The following is a 24739-nucleotide window of genomic DNA, read 5'->3' on the forward strand; positions in this document are numbered from 1 at the left end:
ATGCGATTTTTATCTCACAAACCTGTTCGAGAGTTGCGCGTATGGGGATCGGAAGAGCATAAAGTTTGCGATCAAGGAGTGTAGTTGGTGCAAAATCTAAAAAAAAATGCTACATCTTAGGAAGTGGTTCTTGCATTCTTCACACATCAGGGTTTGCTACTGAGGCTGAATCAAAGCACCCCAGCCGACGCTCTGGGCGTAGTAATCGAGCTGGACACAGTCTGCAAAAGAAATATTTTTAGCAGAGCGTGGTTTCGATCCACGGACCTCTGGGTTATGGGCCCAGCACGCTTCCACTGCGCCACTCTGCTGTGTGGGAGAGTACTGGCTCTTCGTCACATCACGTCTCACACCTGGGCAGTGTTGTCTGCGTCGCTTTCACACGCCTACATGTGATTGCGTAACATCTCCTACAGCTCTCAGCTTGACTTGTCTCGACTTTGCTCGACTGACGCTACGCTGACGCTTGCAGGCAGCGATATTTACCACGATCGCCCCGACATGCAGCTGCGAGAAGCACAGGAGTAACAAAGCACTCCACGATGCGGCGACATACGAAATCCACTGCCCAGCTACTCGTCGGAAACTAACAAAATGCCGACCCTGCCAAGATTCGAACCTGGAATCTTCTGATCCGTAGTCAGACGCGTTATCCGTTGCGCCACAGGGCCACCGGCAGCATTTTGTCTACGAGACAAGTGCAATTCGCTAAGAAATGTGTTCTCCACGGCTCAGCAAGCTACCAAGGAAGGTACCTCTCGTCCAGCTGCGTGGCCGCAGTGCGCCTGCAGAACTTAGAGCTTGCCACGCATCTGCTCTCGCTGTTCGACAGGTAGCAGAAGGCAAGGCGCGCTTTTTCGCATGTTTTCTCGACGACGAGAGCCGGTTGATGTGCATGTAAGCGTAGCATATGAAGCAAGAATAGCACGAACCATTCGTAGTCAGGTGCAAAAGTCGCAGTATGGCACCAGGTGGCGAACATATGTTTCTGTGGCCACCACTAGTTTCCAGCAAAGTGAATACCACTGACTGAGGGCCCTGTGTTGTAGCCCCAGTGGCGCAATTGGTTAGCGCACGGTACTTATAAGGCAGTAGCCGTGCGCAATGCCGGGGTTGTGAGTTCGAGCCTCTCCTGGGGCATATTTTTATTTCGTGGCACAGTCTCTGACAGCAACAGGAGGCTACGTTTGAGATGTATCAGCTATTTGAGGAATATAATCGTGCATTCGATACGGTAGCTGCGTCTTCCTCGGTAGTATAGTGGTTAGTATCCCCTCCTGTCACCCGGGAGACCGGGGTTCGATTCCCCGCCGGGGAGAGACATCCGATTTTTAATTGCTGCACTATCACTCGCCGTCTTAGTGTAGGACGTTTGCAGGTACTAGCAACATGTGTCTCCCACACAGGCAGCTGCCTACAGCGCATCCTCGGTAGTATAGTGGTTAGTATCCCCGCCTGTCACCCGGGAGACCGGGGTTCGATTCCCCGCCGGGGAGAGACATCCGATTTTTAATTGCTGCACTATCACTCGCCGAACTTAGTGTAGGACGTTTGCAGGTACTAGCAACATGTGTCTCCCACACAGGCAGCTGTCTACAGTGCATCCTCGGTAGTATAGTGGTTAGTATCCCCGCCTGTCACGCGGGAGACCGGGGTTCGATTCCCCGCCGGGGAGATGCGATTTTTATCTCACAAACCTGTTCGAGAGTTGCGCGTATGGGGATCGGAAGAGCATAAAGTTTGCGATCAAGGAGTGTAGTTGGTGCAAAATCTAAAAAAAAATGCTACATCTTAGGAAGTGGTTCTTGCATTCTTCACACATCAGGGTTTGCTACTGAGGCTGAATCAAAGCACCCCAGCCGACGCTCTGGGCGTAGTAATCGAGCTGGACACAGTCTGCAAAAGAAATATTTTTAGCAGAGCGTGGTTTCGATCCACGGACCTCTGGGTTATGGGCCCAGCACGCTTCCACTGCGCCACTCTGCTGTGTGGGAGAGTACTGGCTCTTCGTCACATCACGTCTCACACCTGGGCAGTGTTGTCTGCGTCGCTTTCACACGCCTACATGTGATTGCGTAACATCTCCTACAGCTCTCAGCTTGACTTGTCTCGACTTTGCTCGACTGACGCTACGCTGACGCTTGCAGGCAGCGATATTTACCACGATCGCCCCGACATGCAGCTGCGAGAAGCACAGGAGTAACAAAGCACTCCACGATGCGGCGACATACGAAATCCACTGCCCAGCTACTCGTCGGAAACTAACAAAATGCCGACCCTGCCAAGATTCGAACCTGGAATCTTCTGATCCGTAGTCAGACGCGTTATCCGTTGCGCCACAGGGCCACCGGCAGCATTTTGTCTACGAGACAAGTGCAATTCGCTAAGAAATGTGTTCTCCACGGCTCAGCAAGCTACCAAGGAAGGTACCTCTCGTCCAGCTGCGTGGCCGCAGTGCGCCTGCAGAACTTAGAGCTTGCCACGCATCTGCTCTCGCTGTTCGACAGGTAGCAGAAGGCAAGGCGCGCTTTTTCGCATGTTTTCTCGACGACGAGAGCCGGTTGATGTGCATGTAAGCGTAGCATATGAAGCAAGAATAGCACGAACCATTCGTAGTCAGGTGCAAAAGTCGCAGTATGGCACCAGGTGGCGAACATATGTTTCTGTGGCCACCACTAGTTTCCAGCAAAGTGAATACCACTGACTGAGGGCCCTGTGTTGTAGCCCCAGTGGCGCAATTGGTTAGCGCACGGTACTTATAAGGCAGTAGCCGTGCGCAATGCCGGGGTTGTGAGTTCGAGCCTCTCCTGGGGCATATTTTTATTTCGTGGCACAGTCTCTGACAGCAACAGGAGGCTACGTTTGAGATGTATCAGCTATTTGAGGAATATAATCGTGCATTCGATACGGTAGCTGCGTCTTCCTCGGTAGTATAGTGGTTAGTATCCCCTCCTGTCACCCGGGAGACCGGGGTTCGATTCCCCGCCGGGGAGAGACATCCGATTTTTAATTGCTGCACTATCACTCGCCGTCTTAGTGTAGGACGTTTGCAGGTACTAGCAACATGTGTCTCCCACACAGGCAGCTGCCTACAGCGCATCCTCGGTAGTATAGTGGTTAGTATCCCCGCCTGTCACCCGGGAGACCGGGGTTCGATTCCCCGCCGGGGAGAGACATCCGATTTTTAATTGCTGCACTATCACTCGCCGAACTTAGTGTAGGACGTTTGCAGGTACTAGCAACATGTGTCTCCCACACAGGCAGCTGTCTACAGTGCATCCTCGGTAGTATAGTGGTTAGTATCCCCGCCTGTCACGCGGGAGACCGGGGTTCGATTCCCCGCCGGGGAGATGCGATTTTTATCTCACAAACCTGTTCGAGAGTTGCGCGTATGGGGATCGGAAGAGCATAAAGTTTGCGATCAAGGAGTGTAGTTGGTGCAAAATCTAAAAAAAAATGCTACATCTTAGGAAGTGGTTCTTGCATTCTTCACACATCAGGGTTTGCTACTGAGGCTGAATCAAAGCACCCCAGCCGACGCTCTGGGCGTAGTAATCGAGCTGGACACAGTCTGCAAAAGAAATATTTTTAGCAGAGCGTGGTTTCGATCCACGGACCTCTGGGTTATGGGCCCAGCACGCTTCCACTGCGCCACTCTGCTGTGTGGGAGAGTACTGGCTCTTCGTCACATCACGTCTCACACCTGGGCAGTGTTGTCTGCGTCGCTTTCACACGCCTACATGTGATTGCGTAACATCTCCTACAGCTCTCAGCTTGACTTGTCTCGACTTTGCTCGACTGACGCTACGCTGACGCTTGCAGGCAGCGATATTTACCACGATCGCCCCGACATGCAGCTGCGAGAAGCACAGGAGTAACAAAGCACTCCACGATGCGGCGACATACGAAATCCACTGCCCAGCTACTCGTCGGAAACTAACAAAATGCCGACCCTGCCAAGATTCGAACCTGGAATCTTCTGATCCGTAGTCAGACGCGTTATCCGTTGCGCCACAGGGCCACCGGCAGCATTTTGTCTACGAGACAAGTGCAATTCGCTAAGAAATGTGTTCTCCACGGCTCAGCAAGCTACCAAGGAAGGTACCTCTCGTCCAGCTGCGTGGCCGCAGTGCGCCTGCAGAACTTAGAGCTTGCCACGCATCTGCTCTCGCTGTTCGACAGGTAGCAGAAGGCAAGGCGCGCTTTTTCGCATGTTTTCTCGACGACGAGAGCCGGTTGATGTGCATGTAAGCGTAGCATATGAAGCAAGAATAGCACGAACCATTCGTAGTCAGGTGCAAAAGTCGCAGTATGGCACCAGGTGGCGAACATATGTTTCTGTGGCCACCACTAGTTTCCAGCAAAGTGAATACCACTGACTGAGGGCCCTGTGTTGTAGCCCCAGTGGCGCAATTGGTTAGCGCACGGTACTTATAAGGCAGTAGCCGTGCGCAATGCCGGGGTTGTGAGTTCGAGCCTCTCCTGGGGCATATTTTTATTTCGTGGCACAGTCTCTGACAGCAACAGGAGGCTACGTTTGAGATGTATCAGCTATTTGAGGAATATAATCGTGCATTCGATACGGTAGCTGCGTCTTCCTCGGTAGTATAGTGGTTAGTATCCCCTCCTGTCACCCGGGAGACCGGGGTTCGATTCCCCGCCGGGGAGAGACATCCGATTTTTAATTGCTGCACTATCACTCGCCGTCTTAGTGTAGGACGTTTGCAGGTACTAGCAACATGTGTCTCCCACACAGGCAGCTGCCTACAGCGCATCCTCGGTAGTATAGTGGTTAGTATCCCCGCCTGTCACCCGGGAGACCGGGGTTCGATTCCCCGCCGGGGAGAGACATCCGATTTTTAATTGCTGCACTATCACTCGCCGAACTTAGTGTAGGACGTTTGCAGGTACTAGCAACATGTGTCTCCCACACAGGCAGCTGTCTACAGTGCATCCTCGGTAGTATAGTGGTTAGTATCCCCGCCTGTCACGCGGGAGACCGGGGTTCGATTCCCCGCCGGGGAGATGCGATTTTTATCTCACAAACCTGTTCGGGAGTTGCGCGTATGGGGATCGGAAGAGCATAAAGTTTGCGATCAAGGAGTGTAGTTGGTGCAAAATCTAAAAAAAAATGCTACATCTTAGGAAGTGGTTCTTGCATTCTTCACACATCAGGGTTTGCTACTGAGGCTGAATCAAAGCACCCCAGCCGACGCTCTGGGCGTAGTAATCGAGCTGGACACAGTCTGCAAAAGAAATATTTTTAGCAGAGCGTGGTTTCGATCCACGGACCTCTGGGTTATGGGCCCAGCACGCTTCCACTGCGCCACTCTGCTGTGTGGGAGAGTACTGGCTCTTCGTCACATCACGTCTCACACCTGGGCAGTGTTGTCTGCGTCGCTTTCACACGCCTACATGTGATTGCGTAACATCTCCTACAGCTCTCAGCTTGACTTGTCTCGACTTTGCTCGACTGACGCTACGCTGACGCTTGCAGGCAGCGATATTTACCACGATCGCCCCGACATGCAGCTGCGAGAAGCACAGGAGTAACAAAGCACTCCACGATGCGGCGACATACGAAATCCACTGCCCAGCTACTCGTCGGAAACTAACAAAATGCCGACCCTGCCAAGATTCGAACCTGGAATCTTCTGATCCGTAGTCAGACGCGTTATCCGTTGCGCCACAGGGCCACCGGCAGCATTTTGTCTACGAGACAAGTGCAATTCGCTAAGAAATGTGTTCTCCACGGCTCAGCAAGCTACCAAGGAAGGTACCTCTCGTCCAGCTGCGTGGCCGCAGTGCGCCTGCAGAACTTAGAGCTTGCCACGCATCTGCTCTCGCTGTTCGACAGGTAGCAGAAGGCAAGGCGCGCTTTTTCGCATGTTTTCTCGACGACGAGAGCCGGTTGATGTGCATGTAAGCTTAGCATATGAAGCAAGAATAGCACGAACCATTCGTAGTCAGGTGCAAAAGTCGCAGTATGGCACCAGGTGGCGAACATATGTTTCTGTGGCCACCACTAGTTTCCAGCAAAGTGAATACCACTGACTGAGGGCCCTGTGTTGTAGCCCCAGTGGCGCAATTGGTTAGCGCACGGTACTTATAAGGCAGTAGCCGTGCGCAATGCCGGGGTTGTGAGTTCGAGCCTCTCCTGGGGCATATTTTTATTTCGTGGCACAGTCTCTGACAGCAACAGGAGGCTACGTTTGAGATGTATCAGCTATTTGAGGAATATAATCGTGCATTCGATACGGTAGCTGCGTCTTCCTCGGTAGTATAGTGGTTAGTATCCCCTCCTGTCACCCGGGAGACCGGGGTTCGATTCCCCGCCGGGGAGAGACATCCGATTTTTAATTGCTGCACTATCACTCGCCGTCTTAGTGTAGGACGTTTGCAGGTACTAGCAACATGTGTCTCCCACACAGGCAGCTGCCTACAGCGCATCCTCGGTAGTATAGTGGTTAGTATCCCCGCCTGTCACCCGGGAGACCGGGGTTCGATTCCCCGCCGGGGAGAGACATCCGATTTTTAATTGCTGCACTATCACTCGCCGAACTTAGTGTAGGACGTTTGCAGGTACTAGCAACATGTGTCTCCCACACAGGCAGCTGTCTACAGTGCATCCTCGGTAGTATAGTGGTTAGTATCCCCGCCTGTCACGCGGGAGACCGGGGTTCGATTCCCCGCCGGGGAGATGCGATTTTTATCTCACAAACCTGTTCGAGAGTTGCGCGTATGGGGATCGGAAGAGCATAAAGTTTGCGATCAAGGAGTGTAGTTGGTGCAAAATCTAAAAAAAAATGCTACATCTTAGGAAGTGGTTCTTGCATTCTTCACACATCAGGGTTTGCTACTGAGGCTGAATCAAAGCACCCCAGCCGACGCTCTGGGCGTAGTAATCGAGCTGGACACAGTCTGCAAAAGAAATATTTTTAGCAGAGCGTGGTTTCGATCCACGGACCTCTGGGTTATGGGCCCAGCACGCTTCCACTGCGCCACTCTGCTGTGTGGGAGAGTACTGGCTCTTCGTCACATCACGTCTCACACCTGGGCAGTGTTGTCTGCGTCGCTTTCACACGCCTACATGTGATTGCGTAACATCTCCTACAGCTCTCAGCTTGACTTGTCTCGACTTTGCTCGACTGACGCTACGCTGACGCTTGCAGGCAGCGATATTTACCACGATCGCCCCGACATGCAGCTGCGAGAAGCACAGGAGTAACAAAGCACTCCACGATGCGGCGACATACGAAATCCACTGCCCAGCTACTCGTCGGAAACTAACAAAATGCCGACCCTGCCAAGATTCGAACCTGGAATCTTCTGATCCGTAGTCAGACGCGTTATCCGTTGCGCCACAGGGCCACCGGCAGCATTTTGTCTACGAGACAAGTGCAATTCGCTAAGAAATGTGTTCTCCACGGCTCAGCAAGCTACCAAGGAAGGTACCTCTCGTCCAGCTGCGTGGCCGCAGTGCGCCTGCAGAACTTAGAGCTTGCCACGCATCTGCTCTCGCTGTTCGACAGGTAGCAGAAGGCAAGGCGCGCTTTTTCGCATGTTTTCTCGACGACGAGAGCCGGTTGATGTGCATGTAAGCGTAGCATATGAAGCAAGAATAGCACGAACCATTCGTAGTCAGGTGCAAAAGTCGCAGTATGGCACCAGGTGGCGAACATATGTTTCTGTGGCCACCACTAGTTTCCAGCAAAGTGAATACCACTGACTGAGGGCCCTGTGTTGTAGCCCCAGTGGCGCAATTGGTTAGCGCACGGTACTTATAAGGCAGTAGCCGTGCGCAATGCCGGGGTTGTGAGTTCGAGCCTCTCCTGGGGCATATTTTTATTTCGTGGCACAGTCTCTGACAGCAACAGGAGGCTACGTTTGAGATGTATCAGCTATTTGAGGAATATAATCGTGCATTCGATACGGTAGCTGCGTCTTCCTCGGTAGTATAGTGGTTAGTATCCCCTCCTGTCACCCGGGAGACCGGGGTTCGATTCCCCGCCGGGGAGAGACATCCGATTTTTAATTGCTGCACTATCACTCGCCGTCTTAGTGTAGGACGTTTGCAGGTACTAGCAACATGTGTCTCCCACACAGGCAGCTGCCTACAGCGCATCCTCGGTAGTATAGTGGTTAGTATCCCCGCCTGTCACCCGGGAGACCGGGGTTCGATTCCCCGCCGGGGAGAGACATCCGATTTTTAATTGCTGCACTATCACTCGCCGAACTTAGTGTAGGACGTTTGCAGGTACTAGCAACATGTGTCTCCCACACAGGCAGCTGTCTACAGTGCATCCTCGGTAGTATAGTGGTTAGTATCCCCGCCTGTCACGCGGGAGACCGGGGTTCGATTCCCCGCCGGGGAGATGCGATTTTTATCTCACAAACCTGTTCGAGAGTTGCGCGTATGGGGATCGGAAGAGCATAAAGTTTGCGATCAAGGAGTGTAGTTGGTGCAAAATCTAAAAAAAAATGCTACATCTTAGGAAGTGGTTCTTGCATTCTTCACACATCAGGGTTTGCTACTGAGGCTGAATCAAAGCACCCCAGCCGACGCTCTGGGCGTAGTAATCGAGCTGGACACAGTCTGCAAAAGAAATATTTTTAGCAGAGCGTGGTTTCGATCCACGGACCTCTGGGTTATGGGCCCAGCACGCTTCCACTGCGCCACTCTGCTGTGTGGGAGAGTACTGGCTCTTCGTCACATCACGTCTCACACCTGGGCAGTGTTGTCTGCGTCGCTTTCACACGCCTACATGTGATTGCGTAACATCTCCTACAGCTCTCAGCTTGACTTGTCTCGACTTTGCTCGACTGACGCTACGCTGACGCTTGCAGGCAGCGATATTTACCACGATCGCCCCGACATGCAGCTGCGAGAAGCACAGGAGTAACAAAGCACTCCACGATGCGGCGACATACGAAATCCACTGCCCAGCTACTCGTCGGAAACTAACAAAATGCCGACCCTGCCAAGATTCGAACCTGGAATCTTCTGATCCGTAGTCAGACGCGTTATCCGTTGCGCCACAGGGCCACCGGCAGCATTTTGTCTACGAGACAAGTGCAATTCGCTAAGAAATGTGTTCTCCACGGCTCAGCAAGCTACCAAGGAAGGTACCTCTCGTCCAGCTGCGTGGCCGCAGTGCGCCTGCAGAACTTAGAGCTTGCCACGCATCTGCTCTCGCTGTTCGACAGGTAGCAGAAGGCAAGGCGCGCTTTTTCGCATGTTTTCTCGACGACGAGAGCCGGTTGATGTGCATGTAAGCGTAGCATATGAAGCAAGAATAGCACGAACCATTCGTAGTCAGGTGCAAAAGTCGCAGTATGGCACCAGGTGGCGAACATATGTTTCTGTGGCCACCACTAGTTTCCAGCAAAGTGAATACCACTGACTGAGGGCCCTGTGTTGTAGCCCCAGTGGCGCAATTGGTTAGCGCACGGTACTTATAAGGCAGTAGCCGTGCGCAATGCCGGGGTTGTGAGTTCGAGCCTCTCCTGGGGCATATTTTTATTTCGTGGCACAGTCTCTGACAGCAACAGGAGGCTACGTTTGAGATGTATCAGCTATTTGAGGAATATAATCGTGCATTCGATACGGTAGCTGCGTCTTCCTCGGTAGTATAGTGGTTAGTATCCCCTCCTGTCACCCGGGAGACCGGGGTTCGATTCCCCGCCGGGGAGAGACATCCGATTTTTAATTGCTGCACTATCACTCGCCGTCTTAGTGTAGGACGTTTGCAGGTACTAGCAACATGTGTCTCCCACACAGGCAGCTGCCTACAGCGCATCCTCGGTAGTATAGTGGTTAGTATCCCCGCCTGTCACCCGGGAGACCGGGGTTCGATTCCCCGCCGGGGAGAGACATCCGATTTTTAATTGCTGCACTATCACTCGCCGAACTTAGTGTAGGACGTTTGCAGGTACTAGCAACATGTGTCTCCCACACAGGCAGCTGTCTACAGTGCATCCTCGGTAGTATAGTGGTTAGTATCCCCGCCTGTCACGCGGGAGACCGGGGTTCGATTCCCCGCCGGGGAGATGCGATTTTTATCTCACAAACCTGTTCGAGAGTTGCGCGTATGGGGATCGGAAGAGCATAAAGTTTGCGATCAAGGAGTGTAGTTGGTGCAAAATCTAAAAAAAAATGCTACATCTTAGGAAGTGGTTCTTGCATTCTTCACACATCAGGGTTTGCTACTGAGGCTGAATCAAAGCACCCCAGCCGACGCTCTGGGCGTAGTAATCGAGCTGGACACAGTCTGCAAAAGAAATATTTTTAGCAGAGCGTGGTTTCGATCCACGGACCTCTGGGTTATGGGCCCAGCACGCTTCCACTGCGCCACTCTGCTGTGTGGGAGAGTACTGGCTCTTCGTCACATCACGTCTCACACCTGGGCAGTGTTGTCTGCGTCGCTTTCACACGCCTACATGTGATTGCGTAACATCTCCTACAGCTCTCAGCTTGACTTGTCTCGACTTTGCTCGACTGACGCTACGCTGACGCTTGCAGGCAGCGATATTTACCACGATCGCCCCGACATGCAGCTGCGAGAAGCACAGGAGTAACAAAGCACTCCACGATGCGGCGACATACGAAATCCACTGCCCAGCTACTCGTCGGAAACTAACAAAATGCCGACCCTGCCAAGATTCGAACCTGGAATCTTCTGATCCGTAGTCAGACGCGTTATCCGTTGCGCCACAGGGCCACCGGCAGCATTTTGTCTACGAGACAAGTGCAATTCGCTAAGAAATGTGTTCTCCACGGCTCAGCAAGCTACCAAGGAAGGTACCTCTCGTCCAGCTGCGTGGCCGCAGTGCGCCTGCAGAACTTAGAGCTTGCCACGCATCTGCTCTCGCTGTTCGACAGGTAGCAGAAGGCAAGGCGCGCTTTTTCGCATGTTTTCTCGACGACGAGAGCCGGTTGATGTGCATGTAAGCGTAGCATATGAAGCAAGAATAGCACGAACCATTCGTAGTCAGGTGCAAAAGTCGCAGTATGGCACCAGGTGGCGAACATATGTTTCTGTGGCCACCACTAGTTTCCAGCAAAGTGAATACCACTGACTGAGGGCCCTGTGTTGTAGCCCCAGTGGCGCAATTGGTTAGCGCACGGTACTTATAAGGCAGTAGCCGTGCGCAATGCCGGGGTTGTGAGTTCGAGCCTCTCCTGGGGCATATTTTTATTTCGTGGCACAGTCTCTGACAGCAACAGGAGGCTACGTTTGAGATGTATCAGCTATTTGAGGAATATAATCGTGCATTCGATACGGTAGCTGCGTCTTCCTCGGTAGTATAGTGGTTAGTATCCCCTCCTGTCACCCGGGAGACCGGGGTTCGATTCCCCGCCGGGGAGAGACATCCGATTTTTAATTGCTGCACTATCACTCGCCGTCTTAGTGTAGGACGTTTGCAGGTACTAGCAACATGTGTCTCCCACACAGGCAGCTGCCTACAGCGCATCCTCGGTAGTATAGTGGTTAGTATCCCCGCCTGTCACCCGGGAGACCGGGGTTCGATTCCCCGCCGGGGAGAGACATCCGATTTTTAATTGCTGCACTATCACTCGCCGAACTTAGTGTAGGACGTTTGCAGGTACTAGCAACATGTGTCTCCCACACAGGCAGCTGTCTACAGTGCATCCTCGGTAGTATAGTGGTTAGTATCCCCGCCTGTCACGCGGGAGACCGGGGTTCGATTCCCCGCCGGGGAGATGCGATTTTTATCTCACAAACCTGTTCGAGAGTTGCGCGTATGGGGATCGGAAGAGCATAAAGTTTGCGATCAAGGAGTGTAGTTGGTGCAAAATCTAAAAAAAAATGCTACATCTTAGGAAGTGGTTCTTGCATTCTTCACACATCAGGGTTTGCTACTGAGGCTGAATCAAAGCACCCCAGCCGACGCTCTGGGCGTAGTAATCGAGCTGGACACAGTCTGCAAAAGAAATATTTTTAGCAGAGCGTGGTTTCGATCCACGGACCTCTGGGTTATGGGCCCAGCACGCTTCCACTGCGCCACTCTGCTGTGTGGGAGAGTACTGGCTCTTCGTCACATCACGTCTCACACCTGGGCAGTGTTGTCTGCGTCGCTTTCACACGCCTACATGTGATTGCGTAACATCTCCTACAGCTCTCAGCTTGACTTGTCTCGACTTTGCTCGACTGACGCTACGCTGACGCTTGCAGGCAGCGATATTTACCACGATCGCCCCGACATGCAGCTGCGAGAAGCACAGGAGTAACAAAGCACTCCACGATGCGGCGACATACGAAATCCACTGCCCAGCTACTCGTCGGAAACTAACAAAATGCCGACCCTGCCAAGATTCGAACCTGGAATCTTCTGATCCGTAGTCAGACGCGTTATCCGTTGCGCCACAGGGCCACCGGCAGCATTTTGTCTACGAGACAAGTGCAATTCGCTAAGAAATGTGTTCTCCACGGCTCAGCAAGCTACCAAGGAAGGTACCTCTCGTCCAGCTGCGTGGCCGCAGTGCGCCTGCAGAACTTAGAGCTTGCCACGCATCTGCTCTCGCTGTTCGACAGGTAGCAGAAGGCAAGGCGCGCTTTTTCGCATGTTTTCTCGACGACGAGAGCCGGTTGATGTGCATGTAAGCGTAGCATATGAAGCAAGAATAGCACGAACCATTCGTAGTCAGGTGCAAAAGTCGCAGTATGGCACCAGGTGGCGAACATATGTTTCTGTGGCCACCACTAGTTTCCAGCAAAGTGAATACCACTGACTGAGGGCCCTGTGTTGTAGCCCCAGTGGCGCAATTGGTTAGCGCACGGTACTTATAAGGCAGTAGCCGTGCGCAATGCCGGGGTTGTGAGTTCGAGCCTCTCCTGGGGCATATTTTTATTTCGTGGCACAGTCTCTGACAGCAACAGGAGGCTACGTTTGAGATGTATCAGCTATTTGAGGAATATAATCGTGCATTCGATACGGTAGCTGCGTCTTCCTCGGTAGTATAGTGGTTAGTATCCCCTCCTGTCACCCGGGAGACCGGGGTTCGATTCCCCGCCGGGGAGAGACATCCGATTTTTAATTGCTGCACTATCACTCGCCGTCTTAGTGTAGGACGTTTGCAGGTACTAGCAACATGTGTCTCCCACACAGGCAGCTGCCTACAGCGCATCCTCGGTAGTATAGTGGTTAGTATCCCCGCCTGTCACCCGGGAGACCGGGGTTCGATTCCCCGCCGGGGAGAGACATCCGATTTTTAATTGCTGCACTATCACTCGCCGAACTTAGTGTAGGACGTTTGCAGGTACTAGCAACATGTGTCTCCCACACAGGCAGCTGTCTACAGTGCATCCTCGGTAGTATAGTGGTTAGTATCCCCGCCTGTCACGCGGGAGACCGGGGTTCGATTCCCCGCCGGGGAGATGCGATTTTTATCTCACAAACCTGTTCGAGAGTTGCGCGTATGGGGATCGGAAGAGCATAAAGTTTGCGATCAAGGAGTGTAGTTGGTGCAAAATCTAAAAAAAAATGCTACATCTTAGGAAGTGGTTCTTGCATTCTTCACACATCAGGGTTTGCTACTGAGGCTGAATCAAAGCACCCCAGCCGACGCTCTGGGCGTAGTAATCGAGCTGGACACAGTCTGCAAAAGAAATATTTTTAGCAGAGCGTGGTTTCGATCCACGGACCTCTGGGTTATGGGCCCAGCACGCTTCCACTGCGCCACTCTGCTGTGTGGGAGAGTACTGGCTCTTCGTCACATCACGTCTCACACCTGGGCAGTGTTGTCTGCGTCGCTTTCACACGCCTACATGTGATTGCGTAACATCTCCTACAGCTCTCAGCTTGACTTGTCTCGACTTTGCTCGACTGACGCTACGCTGACGCTTGCAGGCAGCGATATTTACCACGATCGCCCCGACATGCAGCTGCGAGAAGCACAGGAGTAACAAAGCACTCCACGATGCGGCGACATACGAAATCCACTGCCCAGCTACTCGTCGGAAACTAACAAAATGCCGACCCTGCCAAGATTCGAACCTGGAATCTTCTGATCCGTAGTCAGACGCGTTATCCGTTGCGCCACAGGGCCACCGGCAGCATTTTGTCTACGAGACAAGTGCAATTCGCTAAGAAATGTGTTCTCCACGGCTCAGCAAGCTACCAAGGAAGGTACCTCTCGTCCAGCTGCGTGGCCGCAGTGCGCCTGCAGAACTTAGAGCTTGCCACGCATCTGCTCTCGCTGTTCGACAGGTAGCAGAAGGCAAGGCGCGCTTTTTCGCATGTTTTCTCGACGACGAGAGCCGGTTGATGTGCATGTAAGCGTAGCATATGAAGCAAGAATAGCACGAACCATTCGTAGTCAGGTGCAAAAGTCGCAGTATGGCACCAGGTGGCGAACATATGTTTCTGTGGCCACCACTAGTTTCCAGCAAAGTGAATACCACTGACTGAGGGCCCTGTGTTGTAGCCCCAGTGGCGCAATTGGTTAGCGCACGGTACTTATAAGGCAGTAGCCGTGCGCAATGCCGGGGTTGTGAGTTCGAGCCTCTCCTGGGGCATATTTTTATTTCGTGGCACAGTCTCTGACAGCAACAGGAGGCTACGTTTGAGATGTATCAGCTATTTGAGGAATATAATCGTGCATTCGATACGGTAGCTGCGTCTTCCTCGGTAGTATAGTGGTTAGTATCCCCTCCTGTCACCCGGGAGACCGGGGTTCGATTCCCCGCCGGGGAGAGACATCCGATTTTTAATTGCTGCACTATCACTCGCCGTCTTAGTGTAGGACGTTTGCAGGTACTAGCAACATGTGTCTCCCACACAGGCAGCTGCCTACAGCGCATCCTCGGTAGTATAGTGGTTAGTATCCCCGCCTGTCACCCGGGAGACCGGGGTTCGATTCCCCGCCGGGGAGAGACATCCGATTTTTAATTGCTGCACTATCACTCGCCGAACTTAGTGTAGGACGTTTGCAGGTACTAGCAACATGTGTCTCCCACACAGGCAGCTGTCTACAGTGCATCCTCGGTAGTATAGTGGTTAGTATCCCCGCCTGTCACGCGGGAGACCGGGGTTCGATTCCCCGCCGGGGAGATGCGATTTTTATCTCACAAACCTGTTCGAGAGTTGCGCGTATGGGGATCGGAAGAGCATAAAGTTTGCGATCAAGGAGTGTAGTTGGTGCAAAATCTAAAAAAAAATGCTACATCTTAGGAAGTGGTTCTTGCATTCTTCACACATCAGGGTTTGCTACTGAGGCTGAATCAAAGCACCCCAGCCGACGCTCTGGGCGTAGTAATCGAGCTGGACACAGTCTGCAAAAGAAATATTTTTAGCAGAGCGTGGTTTCGATCCACGGACCTCTGGGTTATGGGCCCAGCACGCTTCCACTGCGCCACTCTGCTGTGTGGGAGAGTACTGGCTCTTCGTCACATCACGTCTCACACCTGGGCAGTGTTGTCTGCGTCGCTTTCACACGCCTACATGTGATTGCGTAACATCTCCTACAGCTCTCAGCTTGACTTGTCTCGACTTTGCTCGACTGACGCTACGCTGACGCTTGCAGGCAGCGATATTTACCACGATCGCCCCGACATGCAGCTGCGAGAAGCACAGGAGTAACAAAGCACTCCACGATGCGGCGACATACGAAATCCACTGCCCAGCTACTCGTCGGAAACTAACAAAATGCCGACCCTGCCAAGATTCGAACCTGGAATCTTCTGATCCGTAGTCAGACGCGTTATCCGTTGCGCCACAGGGCCACCGGCAGCATTTTGTCTACGAGACAAGTGCAATTCGCTAAGAAATGTGTTCTCCACGGCTCAGCAAGCTACCAAGGAAGGTACCTCTCGTCCAGCTGCGTGGCCGCAGTGCGCCTGCAGAACTTAGAGCTTGCCACGCATCTGCTCTCGCTGTTCGACAGGTAGCAGAAGGCAAGGCGCGCTTTTTCGCATGTTTTCTCGACGACGAGAGCCGGTTGATGTGCATGTAAGCGTAGCATATGAAGCAAGAATAGCACGAACCATTCGTAGTCAGGTGCAAAAGTCGCAGTATGGCACCAGGTGGCGAACATATGTTTCTGTGGCCACCACTAGTTTCCAGCAAAGTGAATACCACTGACTGAGGGCCCTGTGTTGTAGCCCCAGTGGCGCAATTGGTTAGCGCACGGTACTTATAAGGCAGTAGCCGTGCGCAATGCCGGGGTTGTGAGTTCGAGCCTCTCCTGGGGCATATTTTTATTTCGTGGCACAGTCTCTGACAGCAACAGGAGGCTACGTTTGAGATGTATCAGCTATTTGAGGAATATAATCGTGCATTCGATACGGTAGCTGCGTCTTCCTCGGTAGTATAGTGGTTAGTATCCCCTCCTGTCACCCGGGAGACCGGGGTTCGATTCCCCGCCGGGGAGAGACATCCGATTTTTAATTGCTGCACTATCACTCGCCGTCTTAGTGTAGGACGTTTGCAGGTACTAGCAACATGTGTCTCCCACACAGGCAGCTGCCTACAGCGCATCCTCGGTAGTATAGTGGTTAGTATCCCCGCCTGTCACCCGGGAGACCGGGGTTCGATTCCCCGCCGGGGAGAGACATCCGATTTTTAATTGCTGCACTATCACTCGCCGAACTTAGTGTAGGACGTTTGCAGGTACTAGCAACATGTGTCTCCCACACAGGCAGCTGTCTACAGTGCATCCTCGGTAGTATAGTGGTTAGTATCCCCGCCTGTCACGCGGGAGACCGGGGTTCGATTCCCCGCCGGGGAGATGCGATTTTTATCTCACAAACCTGTTCGAGAGTTGCGCGTATGGGGATCGGAAGAGCATAAAGTTTGCGATCAAGGAGTGTAGTTGGTGCAAAATCTAAAAAAAAATGCTACATCTTAGGAAGTGGTTCTTGCATTCTTCACACATCAGGGTTTGCTACTGAGGCTGAATCAAAGCACCCCAGCCGACGCTCTGGGCGTAGTAATCGAGCTGGACACAGTCTGCAAAAGAAATATTTTTAGCAGAGCGTGGTTTCGATCCACGGACCTCTGGGTTATGGGCCCAGCACGCTTCCACTGCGCCACTCTGCTGTGTGGGAGAGTACTGGCTCTTCGTCACATCACGTCTCACACCTGGGCAGTGTTGTCTGCGTCGCTTTCACACGCCTACATGTGATTGCGTAACATCTCCTACAGCTCTCAGCTTGACTTGTCTCGACTTTGCTCGACTGACGCTACGCTGACGCTTGCAGGCAGCGATATTTACCACGATCGCCCCGACATGCAGCTGCGAGAAGCACAGGAGTAACAAAGCACTCCACGATGCGGCGACATACGAAATCCACTGCCCAGCTACTCGTCGGAAACTAACAAAATGCCGACCCTGCCAAGATTCGAACCTGGAATCTTCTGATCCGTAGTCAGACGCGTTATCCGTTGCGCCACAGGGCCACCGGCAGCATTTTGTCTACGAGACAAGTGCAATTCGCTAAGAAATGTGTTCTCCACGGCTCAGCAAGCTACCAAGGAAGGTACCTCTCGTCCAGCTGCGTGGCCGCAGTGCGCCTGCAGAACTTAGAGCTTGCCACGCATCTGCTCTCGCTGTTCGACAGGTAGCAGAAGGCAAGGCGCGCTTTTTCGCATGTTTTCTCGACGACGAGAGCCGGTTGATGTGCATGTAAGCGTAGCATATGAAGCAAGAATAGCACGAACCATTCGTAGTCAGGTGCAAAAGTCGCAGTATGGCACCAGGTGGCGAACATATGTTTCTGTGGCCACCACTAGTTTCCAGCAAAGTGAATACCACTGACTGAGGGCCCTGTGTTGTAGCCCCAGTGGCGCAATTGGTTAGCGCACGGTACTTATAAGGCAGTAGCCGTGCGCAATGCCGGGGTTGTGAGTTCGAGCCTCTCCTGGGGCATATTTTTATTTCGTGGCACAGTCTCTGACAGCAACAGGAGGCTACGTTTGAGATGTATCAGCTATTTGAGGAATATAATCGTGCATTCGATACGGTAGCTGCGTCTTCCTCGGTAGTATAGTGGTTAGTATCCCCTCCTGTCACCCGGGAGACCGGGGTTCGATTCCCCGCCGGGGAGAGACATCCGATTTTTAATTGCTGCACTATCACTCGCCGTCTTAGTGTAGGACGTTTGCAGGTACTAGCAACATGTGTCTCCCACACAGGCAGCTGCCTACACCGCATCCTCGGTAGTATAGTGGTTAGTATCCCCGCCTGTCACCCGGGAGACCGGGGTTCGATTCCCCGCCGGGGAGAGACATCCGATTTTTAATTGCTGCACTATCACTCGCCGAACTTAGTGTAGGACGTTTGCAGGTACTAGCAACATGTGTCTCCCACACAGGCAGCTGTCTACAGTGCATCCTCGGTAGTATAGTGGTTAGTATCCCCGCCTGTCACGCGGGAGACCGGGGTTCGATTCCCCGCCGGGGAGATGCGATTTTTATCTCACAAACCTGTTCGAGAGTTGCGCGTATGGGGATCGGAAGAGCATAAAGTTTGCGATCAAGGAGTGTAGTTGGTGCAAAATCTAAAAAAAAAATGCTACATCTTAGGAAGTGGTTCTTGCATTCTTCACACATCAGGGTTTGCTACTGAGGCTGAATCAAAGCACCCCAGCCGACGCTCTGGGCGTAGTAATCGAGCTGGACACAGTCTGCAAAAGAAATATTTTTAGCAGAGCGTGGTTTCGATCCACGGACCTCTGGGTTATGGGCCCAGCACGCTTCCACTGCGCCACTCTGCTGTGTGGGAGAGTACTGGCTCTTCGTCACATCACGTCTCACACCTGGGCAGTGTTGTCTGCGTCGCTTTCACACGCCTACATGTGATTGCGTAACATCTCCTACAGCTCTCAGCTTGACTTGTCTCGACTTTGCTCGACTGACGCTACGCTGACGCTTGCAGGCAGCGATATTTACCACGATCGCCCCGACATGCAGCTGCGAGAAGCACAGGAGTAACAAAGCACTCCACGATGCGGCGACATACGAAATCCACTGCCCAGCTACTCGTCGGAAACTAACAAAATGCCGACCCTGCCAAGATTCGAACCTGGAATCTTCTGATCCGTAGTCAGACGCGTTATCCGTTGCGCCACAGGGCCACCGGCAGCATTTTGTCTACGAGACAAGTGCAATTCGCTAAGAAATGTGTTCTCCACGGCTCAGCAAGCTACCAAGGAAGGTACCTCTCGTCCAGCTGCGTGGCCGCAGTGCGCCTGCAGAACTTAGAGCTTGCCACGCATCTGCTCTCGCTGTTCGACAGGTAGCAGAAGGCAAGGCGCGCTTTTTCGCATGTTTTCTCGACGACGAGAGCCGGTTGATGTGCATGTAAGCGTAGCATATGAAGCAAGAATAGCACGAACCATTCGTAGTCAGGTGCAAAAGTCGCAGTATGGCACCAGGTGGCGAACATATGTTTCTGTGGCCACCACTAGTTTCCAGCAAAGTGAATACCACTGACTGAGGGCCCTGTGTTGTAGCCCCAGTGGCGCAATTGGTTAGCGCACGGTACTTATAAGGCAGTAGCCGTGCGCAATGCCGGGGTTGTGAGTTCGAGCCTCTCCTGGGGCATATTTTTATTTCGTGGCACAGTCTCTGACAGCAACAGGAGGCTACGTTTGAGATGTATCAGCTATTTGAGGAATATAATCGTGCATTCGATACGGTAGCTGCGTCTTCCTCGGTAGTATAGTGGTTAGTATCCCCTCCTGTCACCCGGGAGACCGGGGTTCGATTCCCCGCCGGGGAGAGACATCCGATTTTTAATTGCTGCACTATCACTCGCCGTCTTAGTGTAGGACGTTTGCAGGTACTAGCAACATGTGTCTCCCACACAGGCAGCTGCCTACAGCGCATCCTCGGTAGTATAGTGGTTAGTATCCCCGCCTGTCACCCGGGAGACCGGGGTTCGATTCCCCGCCGGGGAGAGACATCCGATTTTTAATTGCTGCACTATCACTCGCCGAACTTAGTGTAGGACGTTTGCAGGTACTAGCAACATGTGTCTCCCACACAGGCAGCTGTCTACAGTGCATCCTCGGTAGTATAGTGGTTAGTATCCCCGCCTGTCACGCGGGAGACCGGGGTTCGATTCCCCGCCGGGGAGATGCGATTTTTATCTCACAAACCTGTTCGAGAGTTGCGCGTATGGGGATCGGAAGAGCATAAAGTTTGCGATCAAGGAGTGTAGTTGGTGCAAAATCTAAAAAAAAATGCTACATCTTAGGAAGTGGTTCTTGCATTCTTCACACATCAGGGTTTGCTACTGAGGCTGAATCAAAGCACCCCAGCCGACGCTCTGGGCGTAGTAATCGAGCTGGACACAGTCTGCAAAAGAAATATTTTTAGCAGAGCGTGGTTTCGATCCACGGACCTCTGGGTTATGGGCCCAGCACGCTTCCACTGCGCCACTCTGCTGTGTGGGAGAGTACTGGCTCTTCGTCACATCACGTCTCACACCTGGGCAGTGTTGTCTGCGTCGCTTTCACACGCCTACATGTGATTGCGTAACATCTCCTACAGCTCTCAGCTTGACTTGTCTCGACTTTGCTCGACTGACGCTACGCTGACGCTTGCAGGCAGCGATATTTACCACGATCGCCCCGACATGCAGCTGCGAGAAGCACAGGAGTAACAAAGCACTCCACGATGCGGCGACATACGAAATCCACTGCCCAGCTACTCGTCGGAAACTAACAAAATGCCGACCCTGCCAAGATTCGAACCTGGAATCTTCTGATCCGTAGTCAGACGCGTTATCCGTTGCGCCACAGGGCCACCGGCAGCATTTTGTCTACGAGACAAGTGCAATTCGCTAAGAAATGTGTTCTCCACGGCTCAGCAAGCTACCAAGGAAGGTACCTCTCGTCCAGCTGCGTGGCCGCAGTGCGCCTGCAGAACTTAGAGCTTGCCACGCATCTGCTCTCGCTGTTCGACAGGTAGCAGAAGGCAAGGCGCGCTTTTTCGCATGTTTTCTCGACGACGAGAGCCGGTTGATGTGCATGTAAGCGTAGCATATGAAGCAAGAATAGCACGAACCATTCGTAGTCAGGTGCAAAAGTCGCAGTATGGCACCAGGTGGCGAACATATGTTTCTGTGGCCACCACTAGTTTCCAGCAAAGTGAATACCACTGACTGAGGGCCCTGTGTTGTAGCCCCAGTGGCGCAATTGGTTAGCGCACGGTACTTATAAGGCAGTAGCCGTGCGCAATGCCGGGGTTGTGAGTTCGAGCCTCTCCTGGGGCATATTTTTATTTCGTGGCACAGTCTCTGACAGCAACAGGAGGCTACGTTTGAGATGTATCAGCTATTTGAGGAATATAATCGTGCATTCGATACGGTAGCTGCGTCTTCCTCGGTAGTATAGTGGTTAGTATCCCCTCCTGTCACCCGGGAGACCGGGGTTCGATTCCCCGCCGGGGAGAGACATCCGATTTTTAATTGCTGCACTATCACTCGCCGTCTTAGTGTAGGACGTTTGCAGGTACTAGCAACATGTGTCTCCCACACAGGCAGCTGCCTACAGCGCATCCTCGGTAGTATAGTGGTTAGTATCCCAGCCTGTCACCCGGGAGACCGGGGTTCGATTCCCCGCCGGGGAGAGACATCCGATTTTTAATTGCTGCACTATCACTCGCCGAACTTAGTGTAGGACGTTTGCAGGTACTAGCAACATGTGTCTCCCACACAGGCAGCTGTCTACAGTGCATCCTCGGTAGTATAGTGGTTAGTATCCCCGCCTGTCACGCGGGAGACCGGGGTTCGATTCCCCGCCGGGGAGATGCGATTTTTATCTCACAAACCTGTTCGAGAGTTGCGCGTATGGGGATCGGAAGAGCATAAAGTTTGCGATCAAGGAGTGTAGTTGGTGCAAAATCTAAAAAAAAATGCTACATCTTAGGAAGTGGTTCTTGCATTCTTCACACATCAGGGTTTGCTACTGAGGCTGAATCAAAGCACCCCAGCCGACGCTCTGGGCGTAGTAATCGAGCTGGACACAGTCTGCAAAAGAAATATTTTTAGCAGAGCGTGGTTTCGATCCACGGACCTCTGGGTTATGGGCCCAGCACGCTTCCACTGCGCCACTCTGCTGTGTGGGAGAGTACTGGCTCTTCGTCACATCACGTCTCACACCTGGGCAGTGTTGTCTGCGTCGCTTTCACACGCCTACATGTGATTGCGTAACATCTCCTACAGCTCTCAGCTTGACTTGTCTCGACTTTGCTCGACTGACGCTACGCTGACGCTTGCAGGCAGCGATATTTACCACGATCGCCCCGACATGCAGCTGCGAGAAGCACAGGAGTAACAAAGCACTCCACGATGCGGCGACATACGAAATCCACTGCCCAGCTACTCGTCGGAAACTAACAAAATGCCGACCCTGCCAAGATTCGAACCTGGAATCTTCTGATCCGTAGTCAGACGCGTTATCCGTTGCGCCACAGGGCCACCGGCAGCATTTTGTCTACGAGACAAGTGCAATTCGCTAAGAAATGTGTTCTCCACGGCTCAGCAAGCTACCAAGGAAGGTACCTCTCGTCCAGCTGCGTGGCCGCAGTGCGCCTGCAGAACTTAGAGCTTGCCACGCATCTGCTCTCGCTGTTCGACAGGTAGCAGAAGGCAAGGCGCGCTTTTTCGCATGTTTTCTCGACGACGAGAGCCGGTTGATGTGCATGTAAGCGTAGCATATGAAGCAAGAATAGCACGAACCATTCGTAGTCAGGTGCAAAAGTCGCAGTATGGCACCAGGTGGCGAACATATGTTTCTGTGGCCACCACTAGTTTCCAGCAAAGTGAATACCACTGACTGAGGGCCCTGTGTTGTAGCCCCAGTGGCGCAATTGGTTAGCGCACGGTACTTATAAGGCAGTAGCCGTGCGCAATGCCGGGGTTGTGAGTTCGAGCCTCTCCTGGGGCATATTTTTATTTCGTGGCACAGTCTCTGACAGCAACAGGAGGCTACGTTTGAGATGTATCAGCTATTTGAGGAATATAATCGTGCATTCGATACGGTAGCTGCGTCTTCCTCGGTAGTATAGTGGTTAGTATCCCCTCCTGTCACCCGGGAGACCGGGGTTCGATTCCCCGCCGGGGAGAGACATCCGATTTTTAATTGCTGCACTATCACTCGCCGTCTTAGTGTAGGACGTTTGCAGGTACTAGCAACATGTGTCTCCCACACAGGCAGCTGCCTACAGCGCATCCTCGGTAGTATAGTGGTTAGTATCCCCGCCTGTCACCCGGGAGACCGGGGTTCGATTCCCCGCCGGGGAGAGACATCCGATTTTTAATTGCTGCACTATCACTCGCCGAACTTAGTGTAGGACGTTTGCAGGTACTAGCAACATGTGTCTCCCACACAGGCAGCTGTCTACAGTGCATCCTCGGTAGTATAGTGGTTAGTATCCCCGCCTGTCACGCGGGAGACCGGGGTTCGATTCCCCGCCGGGGAGATGCGATTTTTATCTCACAAACCTGTTCGAGAGTTGCGCGTATGGGGATCGGAAGAGCATAAAGTTTGCGATCAAGGAGTGTAGTTGGTGCAAAATCTAAAAAAAAATGCCACATCTTAGGAAGTGGTCCTTGCATTCTTCACACATCAGGGTTTGCTACTGAGGCTGAATCAAAGCACCCCAGCCGACGCTCTGGGCGTAGTAATCGAGCTGGACACAGTCTGCAAAAGAAATATTTTTAGCAGAGCGTGGTTTCGATCCACGGACCTCTGGGTTATGGGCCCAGCACGCTTCCACTGCGCCACTCTGCTGTGTGGGAGAGTACTGGCTCTTCGTCACATCACGTCTCACACCTGGGCAGTGTTGTCTGCGTCGCTTTCACACGCCTACATGTGATTGCGTAACATCTCCTACAGCTCTCAGCTTGACTTGTCTCGACTTTGCTCGACTGACGCTACGCTGACGCTTGCAGGCAGCGATATTTACCACGATCGCCCCGACATGCAGCTGCGAGAAGCACAGGAGTAACAAAGCACTCCACGATGCGGCGACATACGAAATCAACTGCCCAGCTACTCGTCGGAAACTAACAAAATGCCGACCCTGCCAAGATTCGAACCTGGAATCTTCTGATCCGTAGTCAGACGCGTTATCCGTTGCGCCACAGGGCCACCGGCAGCGTTTTGTCTACGAGACAAGTGCAATTCGCTAAGAAATGTGTTCTCCACGGCTCAGCAAGCTCCCAAGGAAGGTACCTCTCGTCCAGCTGCGTGGCCGCAGTGCGCCTGCAGAACTTAGAGCTTGCCACGCATCTGCTCTCGCTGTTCGACAGGTAGCAGAAGGCAAGGCGCGCTTTTTCGCATGTTTTCTCGACGACGAGAGCCGGTTGATGTGCATGTAAGCGTAGCATATGAAGCAAGAATAGCACGAACCATTCGTAGTCAGGTGCAAAAGTCGCAGTATGGCACCAGGTGGCGAACATATGTTTCTGTGGCCACCACTAGTTTCCAGCAAAGTGAATACCACTGACTGAGGGCCTTGTGTTGTAGCCCCAGTGGCGCAATTGGTTAGCGCACGGTACTTATAAGGCAGTAGCCGTGCGCAATGCCGGGGTTGTGAGTTCGAGCCTCTCCTGGGGCATATTTTTATTTCGTGGCACAGTCTCTGACAGCAACAGGAGGCTACGTTTGAGATGTATCAGCTATTTGAGGAATATAATCGTGCATTCGATACGGTAGCTGCGTCCTCCTCGGTAGTCACCCGGGAGACCGGGGTTCGATTCCCCGCC

General features: G+C 52.8%; 72 non-coding genes across 72 annotated transcripts; 42 read left to right on the forward strand and 30 right to left on the reverse strand.

Moving 5' to 3' along the window:
• Positions 1–239: 239 nt before the first annotated feature.
• Trnam-cau (transfer RNA methionine (anticodon CAU)) lies at positions 240–311 on the reverse strand. The gene has a single exon. It is a non-coding gene; the product is annotated as a tRNA-Met (tRNA).
• Positions 312–598: 287 nt separating this feature from the next.
• Trnar-acg (transfer RNA arginine (anticodon ACG)) lies at positions 599–671 on the reverse strand. Its single transcript has one exon. It is a non-coding gene; the product is annotated as a tRNA-Arg (tRNA).
• A 377-nt stretch (positions 672–1048) lies between these two features.
• Trnai-uau (transfer RNA isoleucine (anticodon UAU)) lies at positions 1049–1140 on the forward strand. Its single transcript is given in 2 exon segments — positions 1049–1086; positions 1105–1140. It is a non-coding gene; the product is annotated as a tRNA-Ile (tRNA).
• Positions 1141–1424: 284 nt separating this feature from the next.
• Positions 1425–1496, forward strand: Trnad-guc (transfer RNA aspartic acid (anticodon GUC)). The gene has a single exon. It is a non-coding gene; the product is annotated as a tRNA-Asp (tRNA).
• A 107-nt stretch (positions 1497–1603) lies between these two features.
• On the forward strand, positions 1604–1675 carry Trnad-guc (transfer RNA aspartic acid (anticodon GUC)). Its single transcript has one exon. It is a non-coding gene; the product is annotated as a tRNA-Asp (tRNA).
• A 239-nt stretch (positions 1676–1914) lies between these two features.
• Trnam-cau (transfer RNA methionine (anticodon CAU)) lies at positions 1915–1986 on the reverse strand. Its single transcript has one exon. It is a non-coding gene; the product is annotated as a tRNA-Met (tRNA).
• A 287-nt stretch (positions 1987–2273) lies between these two features.
• On the reverse strand, positions 2274–2346 carry Trnar-acg (transfer RNA arginine (anticodon ACG)). The gene has a single exon. It is a non-coding gene; the product is annotated as a tRNA-Arg (tRNA).
• A 377-nt stretch (positions 2347–2723) lies between these two features.
• Positions 2724–2815, forward strand: Trnai-uau (transfer RNA isoleucine (anticodon UAU)). Its single transcript is given in 2 exon segments — positions 2724–2761; positions 2780–2815. It is a non-coding gene; the product is annotated as a tRNA-Ile (tRNA).
• Positions 2816–3099: 284 nt separating this feature from the next.
• Trnad-guc (transfer RNA aspartic acid (anticodon GUC)) lies at positions 3100–3171 on the forward strand. Its single transcript has one exon. It is a non-coding gene; the product is annotated as a tRNA-Asp (tRNA).
• Positions 3172–3278: 107 nt separating this feature from the next.
• Positions 3279–3350, forward strand: Trnad-guc (transfer RNA aspartic acid (anticodon GUC)). Its single transcript has one exon. It is a non-coding gene; the product is annotated as a tRNA-Asp (tRNA).
• A 239-nt stretch (positions 3351–3589) lies between these two features.
• Trnam-cau (transfer RNA methionine (anticodon CAU)) lies at positions 3590–3661 on the reverse strand. Its single transcript has one exon. It is a non-coding gene; the product is annotated as a tRNA-Met (tRNA).
• A 287-nt stretch (positions 3662–3948) lies between these two features.
• On the reverse strand, positions 3949–4021 carry Trnar-acg (transfer RNA arginine (anticodon ACG)). Its single transcript has one exon. It is a non-coding gene; the product is annotated as a tRNA-Arg (tRNA).
• Positions 4022–4398: 377 nt separating this feature from the next.
• Trnai-uau (transfer RNA isoleucine (anticodon UAU)) lies at positions 4399–4490 on the forward strand. Its single transcript is given in 2 exon segments — positions 4399–4436; positions 4455–4490. It is a non-coding gene; the product is annotated as a tRNA-Ile (tRNA).
• A 284-nt stretch (positions 4491–4774) lies between these two features.
• Trnad-guc (transfer RNA aspartic acid (anticodon GUC)) lies at positions 4775–4846 on the forward strand. Its single transcript has one exon. It is a non-coding gene; the product is annotated as a tRNA-Asp (tRNA).
• Positions 4847–4953: 107 nt separating this feature from the next.
• Positions 4954–5025, forward strand: Trnad-guc (transfer RNA aspartic acid (anticodon GUC)). The gene has a single exon. It is a non-coding gene; the product is annotated as a tRNA-Asp (tRNA).
• A 239-nt stretch (positions 5026–5264) lies between these two features.
• Trnam-cau (transfer RNA methionine (anticodon CAU)) lies at positions 5265–5336 on the reverse strand. The gene has a single exon. It is a non-coding gene; the product is annotated as a tRNA-Met (tRNA).
• Positions 5337–5623: 287 nt separating this feature from the next.
• Positions 5624–5696, reverse strand: Trnar-acg (transfer RNA arginine (anticodon ACG)). Its single transcript has one exon. It is a non-coding gene; the product is annotated as a tRNA-Arg (tRNA).
• A 377-nt stretch (positions 5697–6073) lies between these two features.
• Trnai-uau (transfer RNA isoleucine (anticodon UAU)) lies at positions 6074–6165 on the forward strand. The gene is given in 2 exon segments: positions 6074–6111; positions 6130–6165. It is a non-coding gene; the product is annotated as a tRNA-Ile (tRNA).
• A 284-nt stretch (positions 6166–6449) lies between these two features.
• Positions 6450–6521, forward strand: Trnad-guc (transfer RNA aspartic acid (anticodon GUC)). Its single transcript has one exon. It is a non-coding gene; the product is annotated as a tRNA-Asp (tRNA).
• Positions 6522–6628: 107 nt separating this feature from the next.
• On the forward strand, positions 6629–6700 carry Trnad-guc (transfer RNA aspartic acid (anticodon GUC)). The gene has a single exon. It is a non-coding gene; the product is annotated as a tRNA-Asp (tRNA).
• Positions 6701–6939: 239 nt separating this feature from the next.
• Trnam-cau (transfer RNA methionine (anticodon CAU)) lies at positions 6940–7011 on the reverse strand. Its single transcript has one exon. It is a non-coding gene; the product is annotated as a tRNA-Met (tRNA).
• Positions 7012–7298: 287 nt separating this feature from the next.
• Positions 7299–7371, reverse strand: Trnar-acg (transfer RNA arginine (anticodon ACG)). The gene has a single exon. It is a non-coding gene; the product is annotated as a tRNA-Arg (tRNA).
• A 377-nt stretch (positions 7372–7748) lies between these two features.
• Positions 7749–7840, forward strand: Trnai-uau (transfer RNA isoleucine (anticodon UAU)). Its single transcript is given in 2 exon segments — positions 7749–7786; positions 7805–7840. It is a non-coding gene; the product is annotated as a tRNA-Ile (tRNA).
• A 284-nt stretch (positions 7841–8124) lies between these two features.
• On the forward strand, positions 8125–8196 carry Trnad-guc (transfer RNA aspartic acid (anticodon GUC)). Its single transcript has one exon. It is a non-coding gene; the product is annotated as a tRNA-Asp (tRNA).
• A 107-nt stretch (positions 8197–8303) lies between these two features.
• Positions 8304–8375, forward strand: Trnad-guc (transfer RNA aspartic acid (anticodon GUC)). Its single transcript has one exon. It is a non-coding gene; the product is annotated as a tRNA-Asp (tRNA).
• A 239-nt stretch (positions 8376–8614) lies between these two features.
• Positions 8615–8686, reverse strand: Trnam-cau (transfer RNA methionine (anticodon CAU)). Its single transcript has one exon. It is a non-coding gene; the product is annotated as a tRNA-Met (tRNA).
• Positions 8687–8973: 287 nt separating this feature from the next.
• Positions 8974–9046, reverse strand: Trnar-acg (transfer RNA arginine (anticodon ACG)). The gene has a single exon. It is a non-coding gene; the product is annotated as a tRNA-Arg (tRNA).
• Positions 9047–9423: 377 nt separating this feature from the next.
• Trnai-uau (transfer RNA isoleucine (anticodon UAU)) lies at positions 9424–9515 on the forward strand. Its single transcript is given in 2 exon segments — positions 9424–9461; positions 9480–9515. It is a non-coding gene; the product is annotated as a tRNA-Ile (tRNA).
• Positions 9516–9799: 284 nt separating this feature from the next.
• Trnad-guc (transfer RNA aspartic acid (anticodon GUC)) lies at positions 9800–9871 on the forward strand. The gene has a single exon. It is a non-coding gene; the product is annotated as a tRNA-Asp (tRNA).
• Positions 9872–9978: 107 nt separating this feature from the next.
• Positions 9979–10050, forward strand: Trnad-guc (transfer RNA aspartic acid (anticodon GUC)). Its single transcript has one exon. It is a non-coding gene; the product is annotated as a tRNA-Asp (tRNA).
• Positions 10051–10289: 239 nt separating this feature from the next.
• Trnam-cau (transfer RNA methionine (anticodon CAU)) lies at positions 10290–10361 on the reverse strand. The gene has a single exon. It is a non-coding gene; the product is annotated as a tRNA-Met (tRNA).
• A 287-nt stretch (positions 10362–10648) lies between these two features.
• On the reverse strand, positions 10649–10721 carry Trnar-acg (transfer RNA arginine (anticodon ACG)). Its single transcript has one exon. It is a non-coding gene; the product is annotated as a tRNA-Arg (tRNA).
• Positions 10722–11098: 377 nt separating this feature from the next.
• On the forward strand, positions 11099–11190 carry Trnai-uau (transfer RNA isoleucine (anticodon UAU)). Its single transcript is given in 2 exon segments — positions 11099–11136; positions 11155–11190. It is a non-coding gene; the product is annotated as a tRNA-Ile (tRNA).
• Positions 11191–11474: 284 nt separating this feature from the next.
• Positions 11475–11546, forward strand: Trnad-guc (transfer RNA aspartic acid (anticodon GUC)). Its single transcript has one exon. It is a non-coding gene; the product is annotated as a tRNA-Asp (tRNA).
• A 107-nt stretch (positions 11547–11653) lies between these two features.
• Trnad-guc (transfer RNA aspartic acid (anticodon GUC)) lies at positions 11654–11725 on the forward strand. Its single transcript has one exon. It is a non-coding gene; the product is annotated as a tRNA-Asp (tRNA).
• Positions 11726–11964: 239 nt separating this feature from the next.
• Positions 11965–12036, reverse strand: Trnam-cau (transfer RNA methionine (anticodon CAU)). Its single transcript has one exon. It is a non-coding gene; the product is annotated as a tRNA-Met (tRNA).
• Positions 12037–12323: 287 nt separating this feature from the next.
• On the reverse strand, positions 12324–12396 carry Trnar-acg (transfer RNA arginine (anticodon ACG)). The gene has a single exon. It is a non-coding gene; the product is annotated as a tRNA-Arg (tRNA).
• A 377-nt stretch (positions 12397–12773) lies between these two features.
• Positions 12774–12865, forward strand: Trnai-uau (transfer RNA isoleucine (anticodon UAU)). Its single transcript is given in 2 exon segments — positions 12774–12811; positions 12830–12865. It is a non-coding gene; the product is annotated as a tRNA-Ile (tRNA).
• Positions 12866–13149: 284 nt separating this feature from the next.
• On the forward strand, positions 13150–13221 carry Trnad-guc (transfer RNA aspartic acid (anticodon GUC)). The gene has a single exon. It is a non-coding gene; the product is annotated as a tRNA-Asp (tRNA).
• A 107-nt stretch (positions 13222–13328) lies between these two features.
• Positions 13329–13400, forward strand: Trnad-guc (transfer RNA aspartic acid (anticodon GUC)). Its single transcript has one exon. It is a non-coding gene; the product is annotated as a tRNA-Asp (tRNA).
• Positions 13401–13639: 239 nt separating this feature from the next.
• Trnam-cau (transfer RNA methionine (anticodon CAU)) lies at positions 13640–13711 on the reverse strand. The gene has a single exon. It is a non-coding gene; the product is annotated as a tRNA-Met (tRNA).
• A 287-nt stretch (positions 13712–13998) lies between these two features.
• Positions 13999–14071, reverse strand: Trnar-acg (transfer RNA arginine (anticodon ACG)). Its single transcript has one exon. It is a non-coding gene; the product is annotated as a tRNA-Arg (tRNA).
• Positions 14072–14448: 377 nt separating this feature from the next.
• On the forward strand, positions 14449–14540 carry Trnai-uau (transfer RNA isoleucine (anticodon UAU)). Its single transcript is given in 2 exon segments — positions 14449–14486; positions 14505–14540. It is a non-coding gene; the product is annotated as a tRNA-Ile (tRNA).
• Positions 14541–14824: 284 nt separating this feature from the next.
• Trnad-guc (transfer RNA aspartic acid (anticodon GUC)) lies at positions 14825–14896 on the forward strand. Its single transcript has one exon. It is a non-coding gene; the product is annotated as a tRNA-Asp (tRNA).
• A 107-nt stretch (positions 14897–15003) lies between these two features.
• On the forward strand, positions 15004–15075 carry Trnad-guc (transfer RNA aspartic acid (anticodon GUC)). Its single transcript has one exon. It is a non-coding gene; the product is annotated as a tRNA-Asp (tRNA).
• Positions 15076–15314: 239 nt separating this feature from the next.
• Positions 15315–15386, reverse strand: Trnam-cau (transfer RNA methionine (anticodon CAU)). Its single transcript has one exon. It is a non-coding gene; the product is annotated as a tRNA-Met (tRNA).
• Positions 15387–15673: 287 nt separating this feature from the next.
• On the reverse strand, positions 15674–15746 carry Trnar-acg (transfer RNA arginine (anticodon ACG)). The gene has a single exon. It is a non-coding gene; the product is annotated as a tRNA-Arg (tRNA).
• Positions 15747–16123: 377 nt separating this feature from the next.
• Positions 16124–16215, forward strand: Trnai-uau (transfer RNA isoleucine (anticodon UAU)). The gene is given in 2 exon segments: positions 16124–16161; positions 16180–16215. It is a non-coding gene; the product is annotated as a tRNA-Ile (tRNA).
• A 284-nt stretch (positions 16216–16499) lies between these two features.
• Positions 16500–16571, forward strand: Trnad-guc (transfer RNA aspartic acid (anticodon GUC)). Its single transcript has one exon. It is a non-coding gene; the product is annotated as a tRNA-Asp (tRNA).
• Positions 16572–16678: 107 nt separating this feature from the next.
• Positions 16679–16750, forward strand: Trnad-guc (transfer RNA aspartic acid (anticodon GUC)). The gene has a single exon. It is a non-coding gene; the product is annotated as a tRNA-Asp (tRNA).
• A 239-nt stretch (positions 16751–16989) lies between these two features.
• Positions 16990–17061, reverse strand: Trnam-cau (transfer RNA methionine (anticodon CAU)). The gene has a single exon. It is a non-coding gene; the product is annotated as a tRNA-Met (tRNA).
• Positions 17062–17348: 287 nt separating this feature from the next.
• On the reverse strand, positions 17349–17421 carry Trnar-acg (transfer RNA arginine (anticodon ACG)). The gene has a single exon. It is a non-coding gene; the product is annotated as a tRNA-Arg (tRNA).
• Positions 17422–17798: 377 nt separating this feature from the next.
• Trnai-uau (transfer RNA isoleucine (anticodon UAU)) lies at positions 17799–17890 on the forward strand. The gene is given in 2 exon segments: positions 17799–17836; positions 17855–17890. It is a non-coding gene; the product is annotated as a tRNA-Ile (tRNA).
• Positions 17891–18174: 284 nt separating this feature from the next.
• On the forward strand, positions 18175–18246 carry Trnad-guc (transfer RNA aspartic acid (anticodon GUC)). The gene has a single exon. It is a non-coding gene; the product is annotated as a tRNA-Asp (tRNA).
• A 107-nt stretch (positions 18247–18353) lies between these two features.
• On the forward strand, positions 18354–18425 carry Trnad-guc (transfer RNA aspartic acid (anticodon GUC)). The gene has a single exon. It is a non-coding gene; the product is annotated as a tRNA-Asp (tRNA).
• A 240-nt stretch (positions 18426–18665) lies between these two features.
• Trnam-cau (transfer RNA methionine (anticodon CAU)) lies at positions 18666–18737 on the reverse strand. Its single transcript has one exon. It is a non-coding gene; the product is annotated as a tRNA-Met (tRNA).
• Positions 18738–19024: 287 nt separating this feature from the next.
• Trnar-acg (transfer RNA arginine (anticodon ACG)) lies at positions 19025–19097 on the reverse strand. Its single transcript has one exon. It is a non-coding gene; the product is annotated as a tRNA-Arg (tRNA).
• Positions 19098–19474: 377 nt separating this feature from the next.
• Positions 19475–19566, forward strand: Trnai-uau (transfer RNA isoleucine (anticodon UAU)). Its single transcript is given in 2 exon segments — positions 19475–19512; positions 19531–19566. It is a non-coding gene; the product is annotated as a tRNA-Ile (tRNA).
• Positions 19567–19850: 284 nt separating this feature from the next.
• Positions 19851–19922, forward strand: Trnad-guc (transfer RNA aspartic acid (anticodon GUC)). The gene has a single exon. It is a non-coding gene; the product is annotated as a tRNA-Asp (tRNA).
• A 107-nt stretch (positions 19923–20029) lies between these two features.
• On the forward strand, positions 20030–20101 carry Trnad-guc (transfer RNA aspartic acid (anticodon GUC)). Its single transcript has one exon. It is a non-coding gene; the product is annotated as a tRNA-Asp (tRNA).
• Positions 20102–20340: 239 nt separating this feature from the next.
• On the reverse strand, positions 20341–20412 carry Trnam-cau (transfer RNA methionine (anticodon CAU)). The gene has a single exon. It is a non-coding gene; the product is annotated as a tRNA-Met (tRNA).
• A 287-nt stretch (positions 20413–20699) lies between these two features.
• Positions 20700–20772, reverse strand: Trnar-acg (transfer RNA arginine (anticodon ACG)). Its single transcript has one exon. It is a non-coding gene; the product is annotated as a tRNA-Arg (tRNA).
• Positions 20773–21149: 377 nt separating this feature from the next.
• Trnai-uau (transfer RNA isoleucine (anticodon UAU)) lies at positions 21150–21241 on the forward strand. Its single transcript is given in 2 exon segments — positions 21150–21187; positions 21206–21241. It is a non-coding gene; the product is annotated as a tRNA-Ile (tRNA).
• A 463-nt stretch (positions 21242–21704) lies between these two features.
• Trnad-guc (transfer RNA aspartic acid (anticodon GUC)) lies at positions 21705–21776 on the forward strand. Its single transcript has one exon. It is a non-coding gene; the product is annotated as a tRNA-Asp (tRNA).
• A 239-nt stretch (positions 21777–22015) lies between these two features.
• Trnam-cau (transfer RNA methionine (anticodon CAU)) lies at positions 22016–22087 on the reverse strand. The gene has a single exon. It is a non-coding gene; the product is annotated as a tRNA-Met (tRNA).
• Positions 22088–22374: 287 nt separating this feature from the next.
• Trnar-acg (transfer RNA arginine (anticodon ACG)) lies at positions 22375–22447 on the reverse strand. Its single transcript has one exon. It is a non-coding gene; the product is annotated as a tRNA-Arg (tRNA).
• Positions 22448–22824: 377 nt separating this feature from the next.
• Positions 22825–22916, forward strand: Trnai-uau (transfer RNA isoleucine (anticodon UAU)). The gene is given in 2 exon segments: positions 22825–22862; positions 22881–22916. It is a non-coding gene; the product is annotated as a tRNA-Ile (tRNA).
• Positions 22917–23200: 284 nt separating this feature from the next.
• Positions 23201–23272, forward strand: Trnad-guc (transfer RNA aspartic acid (anticodon GUC)). Its single transcript has one exon. It is a non-coding gene; the product is annotated as a tRNA-Asp (tRNA).
• Positions 23273–23379: 107 nt separating this feature from the next.
• Positions 23380–23451, forward strand: Trnad-guc (transfer RNA aspartic acid (anticodon GUC)). Its single transcript has one exon. It is a non-coding gene; the product is annotated as a tRNA-Asp (tRNA).
• Positions 23452–23690: 239 nt separating this feature from the next.
• Positions 23691–23762, reverse strand: Trnam-cau (transfer RNA methionine (anticodon CAU)). Its single transcript has one exon. It is a non-coding gene; the product is annotated as a tRNA-Met (tRNA).
• A 287-nt stretch (positions 23763–24049) lies between these two features.
• Trnar-acg (transfer RNA arginine (anticodon ACG)) lies at positions 24050–24122 on the reverse strand. Its single transcript has one exon. It is a non-coding gene; the product is annotated as a tRNA-Arg (tRNA).
• A 377-nt stretch (positions 24123–24499) lies between these two features.
• On the forward strand, positions 24500–24591 carry Trnai-uau (transfer RNA isoleucine (anticodon UAU)). The gene is given in 2 exon segments: positions 24500–24537; positions 24556–24591. It is a non-coding gene; the product is annotated as a tRNA-Ile (tRNA).
• Positions 24592–24739: the final 148 nt, after the last annotated feature.

This window comes from Schistocerca cancellata, unplaced genomic scaffold (assembly GCF_023864275.1).
Source record: "Schistocerca cancellata isolate TAMUIC-IGC-003103 unplaced genomic scaffold, iqSchCanc2.1 HiC_scaffold_1164, whole genome shotgun sequence".
NCBI classification, from domain to species: domain Eukaryota; kingdom Metazoa; phylum Arthropoda; class Insecta; order Orthoptera; family Acrididae; genus Schistocerca; species Schistocerca cancellata.